This window comes from Sander lucioperca, chromosome 10 (assembly GCF_008315115.2).
Source record: "Sander lucioperca isolate FBNREF2018 chromosome 10, SLUC_FBN_1.2, whole genome shotgun sequence".
Lineage (NCBI taxonomy): Eukaryota > Metazoa > Chordata > Actinopteri > Perciformes > Percidae > Sander > Sander lucioperca.
The window spans coordinates 32,575,599-32,592,176 of NC_050182.1; the positions used below are offsets into that span (position 1 = coordinate 32,575,599).

The window sequence follows — 16,578 nt, forward strand, 5'->3', positions numbered from 1 at the left end:
GGAAACACTGACCAATCAGAGCAGACTGGGCCTTTTTAGCATGGGGGCTTAAAGAGACAGGTGGTAAAACGGAGCGTTTCAGACGCAGGTATATTCAGACAGACAGTATGAAAAAAGAAAAGTGTTTTTTGAACATTTAAGCATGTAAACTAACTACTTTTAGTAGAAAACCAAAATACAAGTATACATCTGAAAATGAGCATGATGTGGGACCTTTAACAGTAACAAAGAAAGTGTGTGTTACTGCTCTGTATCCGTTTGAAGTCATTATAGAAGCATCATACTCCTACTGACCTATATTCATTTCTATTAAAAATAAAGACTAATTAAGACTTAATTTCCTTAAGTGTTTCAGCATGGGAGTTGTGTTAAGCAGCTTTGTATACTGATATTGTAAAGGATATTAGCTTCATCCATTGCTGAACATAAATGCTGAATAGTAACACTAGGGTGCAATTACATAATGCAGACCCCCAGTCTTCTGCTTTGTTAGCCTGTTATTGGAGATTATCCAAAAAAGAAACAATCCATCCAACTCTAATAAACTGAAAGCACAACGACGATTAATGAGACGTCCAACAGAGACAATTCCTTGAGGAAAACAAAGTCCAATCATCATTGCACATGGTGGTTTACATACATACTTTAACTTTACTTTATTAATAAACTGAAAGAGATCTTAGAATCTAACCAAGGACACACATTTGATAATTTAGGGTTTTAGCATTAGTTTAAACAATGATTTATCATCAATTTTCAGCATGAATCTGGTGACAGCCACAACATCCTGAGAAAAAGTTTCCAATCCCACAACTATTTGGCATTCTCTATGAATACTGAATATTATTTCCCCAATTTTAGAGTGGTTATTCATTTTTGGGCCATTTCTTTCACTCACTAACAAAACTGAACTTAGGATAAATGTGCAGGAGCTTTGCATCAAGGCTGTTGCAAATAGTGCAACTTCCACAGTGGCTTTATCTGAGTGGGCTACAAAGGCAGCAGTAAGCTGGCTCCTAATGTATGATGTCCTGGAACAATGATTCATAGGTTGTATCGCATCTGGGAGCTGAGATACTGTAGCAGAAGATGTCAAAACATGATATCCACAGTTGGATCAGTTTCACAATTACCATTAAGTTATGGGCTGCATGGCTGTAACATTAAAATATAGTGTCTTATATATGAGTTGTCTGCTATGTTAACATGCTTTTTTACTGTCATAAACTACTGTATCTATGGTATAAGAAACGTGAAAATGTTAACCTTTGTAAAAGCCTAATAAAATGACAAGTTTGGGTCTTAGACATGAATAATTACCCTGATCAAATCTCATCTGAGTCTCTCAATTTGTAACAGCTCCTCATCTTGCCAGTGCACATAGTTGTTCTGTTATGATAATACCAGGCCTAAGCTCTCAACTTCAGAAGGCGTCTCTTTTATACCGCCACTTTTCAAAGACAATGAAGTTAGTGACAGCGGTGAGGCAAATCCTTCTGAGGGGTTTGTGTGGAATTTACAAGCTTACAATGCATCGCCAGTGGCACAACTGATACCACAGGTAATTTGGCATATCATGTCCAGGAACCAGATCCTTAGAAGGGAATGATGAAGAAATTAAAAAAAAAGAGACGGCCAGAATGAAAGAAATCTGGTGGGAAAAAGGCAGACTAAAATCTTGGCATTCCAGTGGCCATTCACATGAAACCGATAAGTCTGAAAAGCCAAAAGACTCCCATTTTTCTTCCCCTTGTCTCCACCTCCAAGAAGCTGATGAAAGTGCCTTTTGTTTCTTAAACGTCTTTCTGTTGTGTTAAATTGTGGAATAATTGATATGTGGTGAGGATGTCTCATACTTAACTATGATCTGAACAGAGTTTAAAGAACACAGCAGTTGTGAGACAATCCTGTACATGTGCATGACTCCCACACTGTAGGCATGCAACATATGTGTGAGATATGCAAACGTTTTTTTTTCTCTTTTTTAACTTGACTTTGTTCGTAAATGCGGGTCAGTGCACATTTATCGTTCACTTTGTCTTTGCCACTTTTTACTCAAACTTAGTTTCTTATACTTTTCTGCTTTACAATGTGCATCTCAACATGACATCATTAAGCTGTTAACATTTAAATAGTAAATCCTCTGAAGTTAAAATCATAGCTGTTTAAAAAGCGATACCAAGGAAATGGCATTTCACAGACCTTACTTTGTCCAGTCCTAGGGCGACTCAAAAGACAATTTGTGATTATTGCAGACAATTATGTGAGGAAGTGATATCTCCCCCCTTGAGCAAAGCAGGGTGGTTTAAGATTTCTGCGCCCAGTTTTGTTGCAGTCATTATGGCACTGCACATCAAGATGTCCCCTTGACCCCAGTGACAGACTGAGGACTAGCCCCCACAATATAATCTACAGGCTTGATTTTCCATGTCAGGGGAGGACCCTAAATGGATTTTTTAATCCTAAATTAACCATGCTATAGTGTTCAGGTGAAAAGTTCTCTCCACCACCCTATTATACTGGGGCAAGTTGGGTCTGTAACCTGAATCACTGGATAAATAATGCGCTAAGCCCCCAGTACTGTATAGGCGTTACACCGCAACAATGTGTTTCTTTCTTTCTGTTGATGCAACGGACTCCTCTTTGATGCGGCTCTGAAATGACTGAGCGCCATAGGCTATTTTCTCCCTGTCCAGGCAACTCAATAGCCGGTCTGTCTGGCCTGTTTGTTTTCGGCTAATTGCCTCAAGATCTAATAAGTTAGTGATGATGTACGTCGAGTCACCCGTGACCCCTGCCAAAAGAAATATGTCGCACTAAAACTCTCCCGGGGAAGGAGTAGGGTCCCTCTTTTTCAGTCTAAATATGTCTAGCCTTCCATGCTCCTGGTTTCAAATGTTTGGGTCAGTACGTGTTACGAGTAAGGTCACGAGAGCCCTGTAATTACGATATTATGCAAGGCATTTAGGACAAGAATAGGGGAACTCAAAACCTACCTAGCTCGGGACAGAGGCGGAGACCATGAGTGCAGTTTGCAGTTCAGGAGACATTGAAGGAGAAAGAGAGCAATCTGTGATTAAGTATATTATAAAAATGGTCAAAAGCATTAGTGTGCCAACATGTGTTTCTTTTGGTGATGTCATTGGTTTTACATACATTATTACTATTAAGTCTTATCACATACCATTCCTGTATTTCTATATACTAATGTTTTGTTGCTGTAGTTTTATGAATCAAAGAAAAGGAGGTAGATGCTAGTGATATACTGCACAATGTTGAACTGCAGCAGCTGGGAACAATGATGCATATCTCTCACAGGTCTTGACACACTAAACAATATCCCCTTAAAATAATCCCTTATTATTAATAAAGGTATCAGTGAGTGGAAACAACATTGCTCTATGGAGCGCCAAATCATGCATGACAGGCCATTAGCCAGTTAGACTTCGGGGAAACTGTTAGCATAAGGTTAAGTCTTAATTGTGTGGCTTTTCTTATTAACATTTTTGCTTAAACGTTAGAGGGATCATCTCTGTTGCTGTTGTAAGCATCACAGTACGGCCTATAGTACTGATGAGTATCCAATAGTATCCAGTGTTTCCTCCAAAAACATATTTTTGGGCAAACTACTTATGGTAATCTGTTTTTACTTTTAGAATGTAAATATACCTTCCAAAACCACCAAAATAAATGAGATGTATTGCATTACATATGCATACAGTATATGCAGTAAATCAATGCTTTAACTAAAAAGTAAAAAAAATGACTTTATAAGCTATTGTTTAAGAAGACAAAATACTAGTTAAGATACACTCAGGTTGCTGCACTGACCATGCATGGCTCATGCATTTTGATTGCTTATATTTCTGTGGGGTTATTTATTTTTTCCTCAGCGAAGTATCTATGATACCCCACCTCCTCCTCTTTTATTTTCTGAACGACAGACAGCAGTCCAAGCCAAAAAGCCATTTCACCTGCATTAATACACAATGAATAATTTATAAATCCCAATTATTTGGTATCATTTATGCAAAGAGTGTCACACAAGGCATACATAAAGCATTAAGGATGGTTAACCCATAAAGGAATGGAAGACTAGGAGAAGAGTAGAAGGTCACACCTGAAAGTCAGGTTGCTTTTTGTTTTTTTCCCCCTCCCTCTACAGTATCTCACTCACTGTCTCTGTTCATGTTATTTTCACACAGGGGAAACTAGCTCACTATTGTCCACAATACACGATATGCATGATACATAATATCCGAGTGAATTTATGTCTACATGATGTATATAAGTATTTTTGTGTGATACATTTACAGGGAAGAAATTAACAGTGGCTCAAGGAGAATAAAAGCAAATGACCAGAATGGAGATAGACAGTACAATAACATGTCAAACATCTTGTTCATAGACTTGTGCTTTCTATTGTGGTGCTATTGATTCAAAATCACATTTCATTGCTGGACTAACATAGTACTCCATTTTGCTGTGATCTCCATATCTAAACAAATGCAATTACGGTTGGGTTAGCGATGGTGCTTCCCTGGAGATGGACCGTCCCCCCCTTGTTGCTGACTATCTCCCCCACTAATCCTGTCTTAGAAGGGTCTCTGTTAACAGGGATAAGGCATTGGCCTGGTATCCTGGGCTAGTAAGCTAAAGCTTATGTACAAAATGCTATTCAAGAGGCGCTGCCTGCAGCTATTGGAGCTGCGTAGATGTCCATATAATTCAGCCAGCCCAAAATACGAAGGAATTTAGCCATGGCTAAATCTTGGAGACAGACGTGGACATGTTTGCTGATAAGGAACGGGGGCCTATGCGGGAGTCTTATTTGGAATCAAATTGATGCGTTATAGAGTCTGGAACATGGAGATCTGGTCTTTTCCAATGACAAATCCATAAACTCTCCAGCAAATATGCCCTTACTGTTAAAATCCCCGCTGCTCTGCCCATCCTTACTGTGTTACAAATCATGATTCTCATTCAAGCTATGGAAACCACTGCATCAACCGAGCTTACAGCAGTAAGTCTACAGTATGTTCGCAACAATTGAGCATTGTTTCAGTTTTTGTCATGTCTGTTGCGCATATAAGAATCGAACAGGGTTCATTGTCTACAGCATCATGTGGTAGTCTAACACATCAGTTCAGTGGTTGACAATATACCGTATGTAGGTCTCTCTTAAACAGTTGGCTGAAAGTTTAATCATTATGAAGGGTCAAGTTTTTGACCCTAACCCTTTTATGACAAAGCGAAGTGCTTGACACCAAACCTCAGTCAATTTACTCCTTCTGGTGTGAACAAAATACTTCTCAGTTTCACACATTTGGATGGATTAAGCTTTTAACACTTGGTGAAATCCAGCACTTATCCTACAAACACTTGTGAAGTGTATGTGACAGTGGATCTATATTAAGTGTGATGAGCAAGCTTCACAAGACCGGAAAAAGGCAGCACATCTGTTCCCTGGCGTGATAACTTTGAACAATACTCACACACTCTGGTTTTCAATGACAAATGGCCAGTAAGCGACCGGTTTCAAATGTTAAGAACGGTTTCCTGCGAATGTCCCAACAGAAGTGCATTTGTGGTCGAGCAGTAAATCAGCATATTACTTAAATCTGGGTTAGGGTTAGGTACATCATCTTTTCACTAATGTTATCCCGGAGACTATTTATTAGTTCAAAGTCATGTAAACTGATATTCTGAGCTCACTTCCTATGTTGAAAGCAATTTTAATGCACCACAACAATCAGGGGCAGCTTTGTATGTTTGTCACTTACATTCCCGCATATTTTATCACACGCTCTGAGCCACATTAATATCACACTCCCTTTGATGAGGGATGATGCACAAACATTAGTGATACAGAGAGATACGGTGCATATGACATGCTGGCTGCATTTGTAGATATGTGACCTTCGTTTGGGATTTCAGAGGGTTGATAAATAATAACATCAAGGGTTAATGGATTTTATATGCTCCTCAGTCTCACTGCTGCAGTCACCTGATGAAACAGTACATGCAACCTTGCCCTCGAGGGAAATGGGAGAAGCCTGTCAATCACCCAATGCCTCCTGCTGTTAGGTCTAGATACATACATACAGACACACACGCATGCATACATATACACATACATTTGAATATACTGCTTCTACCCACCATGCCATACCACCAGAACCGATTCTTGATTGGTTTGGTGAAGAACCTTAAAATGTTCAACAGCATCTTAAATTCATCATTGCAGATGTTTATTTGTCCGCTGAGGCTGAGTGGCTGTTCTTTTAAATCTTCCAGCATAGACCCTAATTGAATAAACAGGCCTCCCATTGGGAGATCATTTTATTACAGGTGCATACTTGTTACATTAGGGCCTATCAGTAGTTTTGAGTATTTATTGTTTGTCACATGTGGTAGGATAGTACTGTGGCTCACAGCCTTCCACTGCTTGCTACAGGATGCATGTTGCATTAGCAATTCATGAATTGTCAATTACTTACTGCTGTACAGTTTAGTCACAGATGATAATGAAGATCCATTGTACTAATGAATCATAGCCTGCTTAAAGCTAATTTTAGCCACCACCACCACACAATATTATGAGCATTTTTTTTTTTAAGATTATTTTTTGGGGCTTTTCCCTTTATTTTGAAAGTGGATAGACATGAAAGGGGGAGAGAGATGGGGGATGACACGCAGCAAAGGGCAGCAGGTCGGACTCAAACCCTGCGCCACTGCAGGACTCAGCCAACATGGGGCGAACGCTCATACTGGGTGAGCTAGAGGTCGCCCCAATATTATGAGCATTTTAAAAGACATTATTATTAGTAGTAGTAGTAATAGTATTTAGTAGTAGTCATAGTTATCCGATGTCCTGATTGAACCAATCAAAGGATGTCAACAAATGATCAACATTGTATGTCCAGACTAACTTGCAATGATTAATTGACATGTAATGTGGATTTAATTAGGATTTCTCTACATTTATACGTTTATATTTTTTAATTTTAAACAGCTCACTGCTAATATTTTGACACACAACTGCGAACTTTATTGAGTTTTCAAAGCATCAGCATTTTTGGGGTTACCAGCTTTATGTATTTATTTATATATGTATTTAGCCTATATGATAATGCATACAAATGGTTAAAGACAGTAAGTATGAAAACGCATCTCATTCTCAGTGGGACAGATTTTTACAAGTGTGCAGCATGGTCACAGAAGGGTGCTCTGTTATCACAATAAAGCAAGGACCGTGTGTAAATGCCCCTACATGACATCAGTTTATTAGAAACTACAGGAAGGACTCCAGGTGTGAACACAACGTTCGAGCGGTATACAGATGGAAACCTGGTTGACTGGAAGTAAAGCTTAGCAATCTTCTCATATGGGAATCAACTCAAAGCTTCTTTGCCAAAACACAGAACCACTTTTCCAGCACGTCTTGTGCTCTATTAAAAAGTCCCCAATCCATATTTCCAAGCATCCTTGCCACCAAACCATACGTATAATCTCAATCTCATATGCTATGACATTAGAGTTCAACAATCATATACAGTATTTCCACTGGTTCTTCAAGACTGACAGAGGGTTCAGGAAGCCATCCACTGTAAGCAACTTAATTCACAGAGTCACAGAGGACGGCAATTTGTCTCGTAGTTGCTAACCGGTCCAGATTCCTGTGCCAGGCCTTTGTATGGCCTCTCTCTAACTCTCTCTATCTTTCTCCCTCTCCTCTGCTGTAAGAGTATTCCGAATCTGACTGAATTATTGCCTAGCTGTTATTCTTTTGGCTGCCGTTCCTATTTGTGCTACAAAAAGACATGAGATTTGCATTACACTCATTTCAGGCGCTTGCCAAACTATTTCACATTAGTTTCAGCTGGATGTGTGAATTATTGTTCAAATTTGATGAGCTTAGTAATGCAAATAAAGGTCACATCACAATTTCCAGATGTGCCTGTGTCAATGGACGTGAGTGCATTTGGAAAACAAGGATACCATTCAAACGGCAATGTGTTATGATTCTGTCACACTAAACTCATCCGTCAAAGTGCATGCTTTTAAACGGCAAGTGAGAGAGGCCGGGAATTGGAATAGCCTCTGTCAAACCGCAGTTTATCCCTTGTGTTTACAACCCACAAAAAAAAGGTCATTGATATAAAAAAGCAAAACACTCGAACCTGCTCTGAGCAGGGCCTTTTCTTTATCTGACTCCAGCATTCCAGCAGCGCTTGAGGGGTGTAGCAGGCAGCAAACTAGCAAGCAAGACGCAGAGAGGAAAGAGAGGGAGGCAGACATAAAATCTGCATGCTGGAAGAAACAAGATGGACATAAAAGATGGACTAAATTGCAGAGAGGCCTTTTCTTGTCAGAGGCTAATGGAAACATTTCCACACAACACAGAGAGGGGAATGGAGGCTCCATTATCACAGCCGAGCAGACGGAGCTGGCAGCCATTCCAGAGAAGCGCTGAGATGTGCACACTGGCCCAGCTTAGCGCCCTCAGCCAGCCCCTCAGGCCTCCACCTGAATAATCTGTGTCAACAGGTTCCAAAATGCCCCGAAGAATTACATAAACAGAGACAGAGAAAAACACTTACAAAATAATTGTCTCTACGTTATGTTTTTGTCTCCCTCCCTTGTTTTTTGGTCTTCACTTGAATCTTCTAATTAAGTAACAGCAGCCCCCAACCCCTAAGATTTCTGTTGTACCTTGAACATTTAGGACTGCATTGTTTGCTGGGGGAGTCTGTCACAACTTTTTATTTTAAAATCCGGAAATATTGCCTTATCTCACCAAAAAGACACAAAAAACTGAAGATACAGAAAGAACACAGAGTAAAGCTAAATGGTTCATCATGAGAGATATCAAAACTAATTTTGTAACATAAATCCTTTGGGATAGTGTCTATTTTAAAACCAATTTAAAGGATTCAAGGATCTGTCACCATGTTTCATTATTATTTTGGTTGGCAATACTTTCAGTTCAACTCACAATTGCCCAACATGCACCAAAGCCCAGCCAAAGCTGTGTAGTGTTAGATATTTCTTCCCCCGTGTTTATTCTCACACCCAAACCCATGTCTCATGAGGCGCATGAGAGATTGATTTGGTGGAAGCATTTTCACTGACAATTCCTCAAGGCAGGGGGGCATTTGCGTGCTCCCTGTCACCCTACATGCCCCAAGGACAGTACCAAGCCTTACAGTCTGCTAGGGCCAAATCTGGATTTGTTGGTAACTGATAAGTAAACACACACACACACACACACACACACACACACACACACAGACACACACACAGAGACACAAAAAATGGAGATAAAAGCGGACGATGAAGGACAGGATGACTTCCAAATCTCTGGCTGCCATTTCATCATGACAGAAACCACACAGCACAGTGTACTCACCGATTGAACTGGATGCAGTTTAATAAGACAAAAACCAGCAGATTATATGGGACTCCATAATCAAAAACAATCTACATGCAAAATGGTAAACAACCAAGTTGAATAAGAGAGATGGAGAAGAAGCCAATCTGATGACTTGTTCATCTCATCTGCCTGTCTTCCACTGGAAGTCATCCATTTATAATAAGCCTAGCTGATAAATGTTTTAATAAACTTATTGCATAATTCATTTTTGGCAGGCCTAGTTTTAATTGACTTATCGCAGAATTGTACTAAAGATCAAAAGCCTGATTAAAGCAATGTATATATTAGTGCCCCGTGGCTTTTCCCCCAACATCATGTTTCAAAAAACATCAGAGAAGAACTGTGTTGTGAAATGCGATCAATTATTCACCAAAATAATGAATTAAGTGATTGATTAGTGGATTACTTTTGACAATGTTGATGTCAGAAATACTTTATGTTGAATGATGATGCACAGTAGAAAACTTGAAGGCCAACAAGATTGTGATACAGTACTGCGCAGCATAAACCACTGTTAGCTTTCATACAATCGTTGGCATATGAGCTTAGTTTAAGCTAAACGGGTGGTTTCTAAATGATTTGTCCTCCAAAAATGTAATTCCCCTATTCTTTTAAGAAGCACCAGAGTTGACAGATAAGACAGCATTCACACATCACGGCTGTTTGACACCTAATTACACAGCTCTTAATAAGAGGTTCTCTCTCTGTGTGCCCTGAGTTCACACTGTCTAACAGCTATAATTATCTCGTCTCAGTATTTGACAGTGTATTGTTTAACCTACATACAGTGGGGATTCCACATGCCTTCCACCAGCTTTCGTAGGCACCAGTAGCTGTGCTTTTCTTATTAATCATACAAAAGACCTGACATTACCTCTTAACAGGTTTTGTTTATGTCTAACATGACCCTTTATCCTGAACCCAATTGTAATCGTTCAAAAGTGTTTGTGTAGCTGAATGCTACAGTTTATTACAGAGATTAGTTGGAGGATATATTTTAGGGTGAAGCAATGTGTTAGTCAAAAACAAATAAAACATTTTCAGCCATATGAATCTGCGATTTGATGATCTGCGATACAAATGATCCACAGAATGTTCATGTTGGACACTGACAGTTTTGAGAAAATACAGTGATGAGGTGAATCCAGGCAAACACTATAATTGATTGATTACTCCCTTATATTGAATCTATTACAGAAGCTGACATGTGGATAAAGAGAAGCGGACGTGTTAGAAAGAGGTGTTTAAGCTTAGAGACAGCTGAGATGTTAATTGCTCCAAAAGTTTGCTGCAACTCAGTTTCAGAATATTACAAATGTTTGGTCAGTTCTGTTCATTAAAATCAAATGTTCTCATATTATCCTACACATTTGTGACATACTGAACGTGGAAGGCATACCAACTTATATTATATCTATGGCATCCGAGATGCATTAGCTCGTGCTGGCTAGAGGTAAGCCACTTTTTTGCATATTGTTAGCTGGATAGTTAGCTACATTCAGACATCAGAAGGTTTGTAAGCACTGCGGCAACAGGGTTTCTGGAGTGCTGTGTGCAGTTTCCAAGGCTAAGCTAGCTGTTGTTGGTCCGTTTATACCTCGAAGGAGAACATCTCGTTCTCTGAGCTGGTCTGAGTAAGGGAAAGTAATGTAACGAGTTATGCAACATATAACCTTCGCTGTTAAGTAATTACAGTAGGCCTACTTTAGTAAATTAATGGGTAATACTTGAAGGTATCTACATAAGAGTGACATGACACTGTCATGAACACTTGACAGAGTCATGACACAATCCTAACCCTAACCCTAACTCTAACCATAACTTGTCATGACAAAAACTGAATGACACTTACTAAAAGAAGCGTTATGTCATAAATGTTTATGACTTGTTTATAATGTTATTGACACGTTCATGACAATGTCATGTCACTCTTATGTAGATACCTTCAAGTAAAGTGTAACCAACTAATGTGATCACTTTTTTGAAGAAGTAAAAAGCATTCCTCAAATAATGTGCCCATCTCATGCATTTCTGTTTGACTGAAGCAACATGTTTGGGTTAATACAGTACACAGATCTATTACTTAAGTAAAAGTACAAGAATACAGCATAACAATATATACTTAGTACCACAAAAGCATTATTTGGAATCGTACTGTTAGATTATAATTATTGATGCATTAATGTGTACATCACTCAGTTGTTGCAGCTGGTAAAGGTGGGGCTAAATTTAATTACTTTACATACGGCTGGAAATACTAACGTAAAGGACAAGGTACAAAATTGTACTTTAACAAAAAAAAATACTAGAGTAAAAGTAATTACATTTACCTTAGTTACATTTCACCACTGGGTTTACATCAAATTTCTTTAACATTGTTGTATAAAAGAATGGAAAACAAACTCTCTAGTCATTTCATTCTATCTAGTCTTTTCTATTATTTTGCAATAATTATTAAGCAAAAACATATTATTTAAACCTGCCAATGGAAATCTGTTGCTGTGCAGCAGATTTCATATAATGAGACCACAAATCAGGCCTAATGCAGAATGAGGTAAATTAACTCGTACACACAAATGTTAATCCATGCTTGATAGCTGAATTAGAAAAGGCAGGGTGTAGATTGCTTTGGCTTTTCTGTTGAAATGTAGCTTTCCTTCTCTCCACCTGCACACAACATGTACAGCACGACACATCAAAGTGTGGGTTTCACCATCAAAGAGCAATGAAGGGCCACTTCTCCATGTCACTGTTTGAGCAGCTATTGTATAACTTGTGTTTATCATTGAGTTATAGCATTAACGGTAAACAGAATAACAAGTGTATCAGATCTGAATGCTCACTCCTGTCTTATCCCGACACTCCCTGCTTATCTTTAATACATATCAGAGAGAGGTCATTCCTGGGCCACTCTACTCCAGCTAACAGCTTGCCAACAATCTATTCTGTTAGCAGCATAACAGTATGGACAATCAGGGTAACAAAATGATAGATAGATTGTCAGCAAAAATTAAGAGCATGGATCCGGGAGGAGGTCAAGCAACGTTCATAGACTGTAAAAAATAATGGACATAGCAGCAGTGACGTCACCCATTCGTTTATGGAAAACGGTTTTGAAGCCTTGAGTTCAGTGTTGCCAATAGTGACTCTGTTGCTAGATTTAGCGACTTTCAGACTCCCCTAGGGACTTTTTTTCAAAAAAGCGACTAGCGACAAATCTGGCGACTTTAAGACAGCTACTTTCTGTAGAAAAGACGCCAGTATTGTCCAGCGAGCATGTGAGGTATTTCTCTCTGGCCGCCAAAACAGTCACCTCTCTCTTCTGCTCTGTGACTGAGGAGCAGAGGAGCAGCCCCTCCCCTCTCTGTTCTCTCCTCATGTGCAGTAGCACTTCACGGACAGGTAGAAGGGGAGGGGGGACAGGGTGCGGGGGCCAGTGTAAGTACGAGAGACAGCGGGACGCAACGGGAGTAAGACGCCACTGAGCTGGCCTGGCCCTGGGCAAGGCAGCCTTCTTTGAGAATTCTTTATCAATGTTTTTCCCTCCCTTTGTAGAATTTATTTTTTTACTTCAAATATAGGCTACCTAAGTAATAATTATAAGGTAAAATAAATTCCTGTATTGAATTGATTATTGGCTAAAGATTTCTATTTCTTTCTATCTACCTTGCTGACACAACCACTAAGCTTTATGCAAATGAGTGCGTAATGATGTCACAAATATGCAAATGAGCGCATGAGGTCATCTAGCTACTTTTAGCGACTTTTGGAGCTGGTGCTACCTACTTTCATTGGAAAAGAGTTGACAACACTGCTCGAGTTTGGCAATTTGGCCGTTGCCATTTTTGTTTTTAGAAAATGGACGTGATGATGAGCAGGTGAGACGCGGCTAAGCCACTGTTGTCTATGGTTGCAATGGCGCGGCGCTAAGCTAAACGCTAAAGAGGGAATGTTGCCGCTGGTACCATTCAACTGCATGTATGACAGTACACAGAAAATTGGCAAACTTTCTCTTAAGTTACCAGCTAACTCTAGCTGGCTAGCTTGTGCCATGTTTAGCTTTGCTAAGCCTCTACCATGATTGACAGGTTGCCGTGTAGCCACGCCCCTAAAGCATCCCTTGCTTTATCTTCTATTTTAAAATAAATGGAACCATAATTTACTAAATAAACATCATGCTATATTGAAGAAGACTTAAACTCATAAACTCAATATGAAAATATTTACTGAAGTAATACATCAAGTGAGAAGTTGGGTCATTTTCATATAGACTTATATATAAGCTGACTTCTTTTTGCAACCCTGCTGGAAATTAGATTGAATGCAGCATTATGGCACTTCCGCATTGGCTTCAGCTTTCAGGCTCGAAAGCTCCGTACATTCATTTTCACAGTCTATGGGTGCTACCAAACAGATAGGGCATGAGCCACGTGACCTCCTCTCCACTTTGGAGAGCTGGGAAGAGGACAGACTACACACACACACACACACACACAAAAGGGAAAGCTCAACCACACCATTCACACAGATAGGAGAAAGGAAACAAGCACCCAGAGGAAGAGAGAGACAAGGACAACATGCACACAAGGGAGACAGACGGGAGTAGAGGCTGAATCTCCTGGAGGACGAAGCTCCAGATCCAAAACATCTGGAATGAGGCACTGATGGCCAGGGGGAGAGTGGTTCCAGGACTTAGCAGGCTCTCTAATCACCTGCGACGTGCCAAGTGCTAAGTCTAGTTTATGTCAAACTTGAAAATAGCGGCGCTTGAGTAAAGGCCGAACATGAATTTCAAAACTCCGCACTTTTTATTTTTATTCAGGAATTCAACTGTCTGTCATGTAAACCCGAAAATACAAATAAAAAAAACATTAAAATCATGAACTCAAGTGTCATTGTGAAACAAATAAAATAAACACAACATGTTGGTCTGTACAGTTGTGCTGTTATAGTTATATGCAGTTTGCTGCTAGCATGCAGCCTGACGTCTGACTCCCCCCCGTGTGAAATACCAAACTCCTTCCTACATACATTGCAAAACGCTTTGTTTGCATCACGTAAAACTGCAGTAATCCAGGGGTATTTCCCTACCCAGTCCTCCCGGTACCTGCAGAGACATTTTTGCTTTTTAGCTACCTGTTCATCGGGTCCCGGGACACCAGCCTGAGCCTCCATTTCAACAATGAATGAATGAAAAATAGCAATGCGTGTTAGGGCCTACGTACTGTTGCAGCCAATGAGCAGCCGACGGGAGCTGGCTGCAGGACGACTCAATCACCATGAACAGTTTTTAATGTTCTATCAGAATATAACTACTCGAGAGTCTGCTCTTGAGACTTTGCTCTAATTTTCGGGACAATTAGGGCAGGATCCGGGATTCGGGACAACTGCTTGGATTTCGGGACTGTCCCAAATTTTTCGGGACGTCTGGTCACCCTACTGCAATAATGAGGCAGCAAGGGGCTCAGTGAAGTAAGCATTCTGTATCTCATCATTGGGGACCAGGGACAAGTAATAGATGCCAATTTATCTTTTTGGCAAATGCTAACATCCTGGATAGGTTTTCTATTATGATCTCTGATGGCTTCTTCCTTATGTTACTGTTGCTGACATGGATTGTGATGCTGCTAAAGCTAGTGGTGGTGGGTGTCTGGGTTCCCTGATTCGCCCTGCGTAATACCAACACCCTCTGATTAGCCTCTATGTCAGAAGCTCTTGCCCCGGGTAGACTTTTAACAGTGGCTGGTGATGCTAATCTAACATTGTGGTAATGGAGTCCCTTTATTACTAGCTTGCATTTTTTAACCTGTCGGCAGAGGTAGGGGAGGCATCCAGGCAAACAGGACAACCAATGCAAGGGTTGAAAGCTGGTTTGCAGTCAGAAGGGTTGACTGCAGACCAGGCCACACAATCTGCAGATGATACTATGCTAGTATCACAAACATGCCTGCTATCAAGCCTGTGACTGAGGCTCTAAAGTGCAGGGAACATCTGAGGTAACGTTAGCAGAGATGATCTGTTCTAACTGACAATCATGTCTCTCTAGAAAGGACAGCTTTCTGCAAAGGTGAAACAGTTAACACGAACCATCGTGATACTGTTAGCGAGGTTGTTTGAGCTGTGGGTGACTCAAGGATAAGCTAGTGGGCTAGGCTCTGAGCTAAGATAACAGGGCAGCAGCCGAGGCTACCCCCGTGCTAAGATCATTTCGGAAATATAAAGTAGCATGTCTAATATGATACTGATTTAGCACAAAGAGAGTAAGAGAAGTTTGGGCGAAGAGCAAAGATGAAGGAGAGTGAAGAGATTAAGACAGAAAATCAAGGACTGAATTAGATTAAAAAAGTAGACAGCAGTTGTCGATCTCACAGAAATCACGATGTGTGTCACAGGAAGCTCATCACAGGGTTGAAGCATTATAAGAAAACAAATGTTTTCCTGTCTCCCTCCTAGCGGCCACAATTTGAAATGTTTGCAGTTCAGGTCATATGAAACGAAAACAATATGTGTCACATTTTTGATTCAGTTCATCCTTTTCTTGCCATAGTAGCCTGTAGCTTGCATTTTACAACAGTGCTGCTTTCGCCAATGAATATAACTGTAGGTCCATGTTTGGCTACAGCATAAGTGACACACTGCTTGTTTAATTTTAAATAATGGTTTGACCTTCCCCCAACAAAAGACACAAATACGTGCTGAGGAGTGGATAGCTAAATAGTGAGGAGTGAAATATCCTCTTTTGTCACATGCAGCTAGTAATTGCCATGCAATGAAGTTAATGTTTTGTGGGATTTACAACCTTGTATTTATGGTCATGGTCTCTCTATTCATTATTTCAGTTTCCTCCTCTTCTGTTTTATTCTCTTTTTCCTTGAACATTGTATTTTAACTTGCCATTCTTTTGTTCCGTTCAAAGCACAAAGAAGACAATATATGAGGGGTCATTAATTTCCTTTCTTTGTCCGTTTTGTTTTTCACCATCTTTTCTTGCTTACTCTTTGTCCCCCTCACTCCTACTTAAAGCAGCAGTATACAAGAAACAAAACTAGCCTATACCACACATTTGAACAATTGTCAAGCATGCATGGAATCACGCACAAATACTGTCTCACGGCAGTTCGTGAAATGGTCATGTTATTTAA

General features: G+C 40.0%; 1 long non-coding RNA gene across 1 annotated transcript; it reads left to right on the forward strand.

Moving 5' to 3' along the window:
• The first annotated feature begins 1,107 nt into the window (after positions 1-1,107).
• LOC118496137 lies at positions 1,108-13,679 on the forward strand. The gene is made up of 3 exons (XR_004898609.1): positions 1,108-1,120; positions 9,107-9,115; positions 13,496-13,679. It is a non-coding gene; the product is annotated as an uncharacterized LOC118496137 (long non-coding RNA).
• Positions 13,680-16,578: the final 2,899 nt, after the last annotated feature.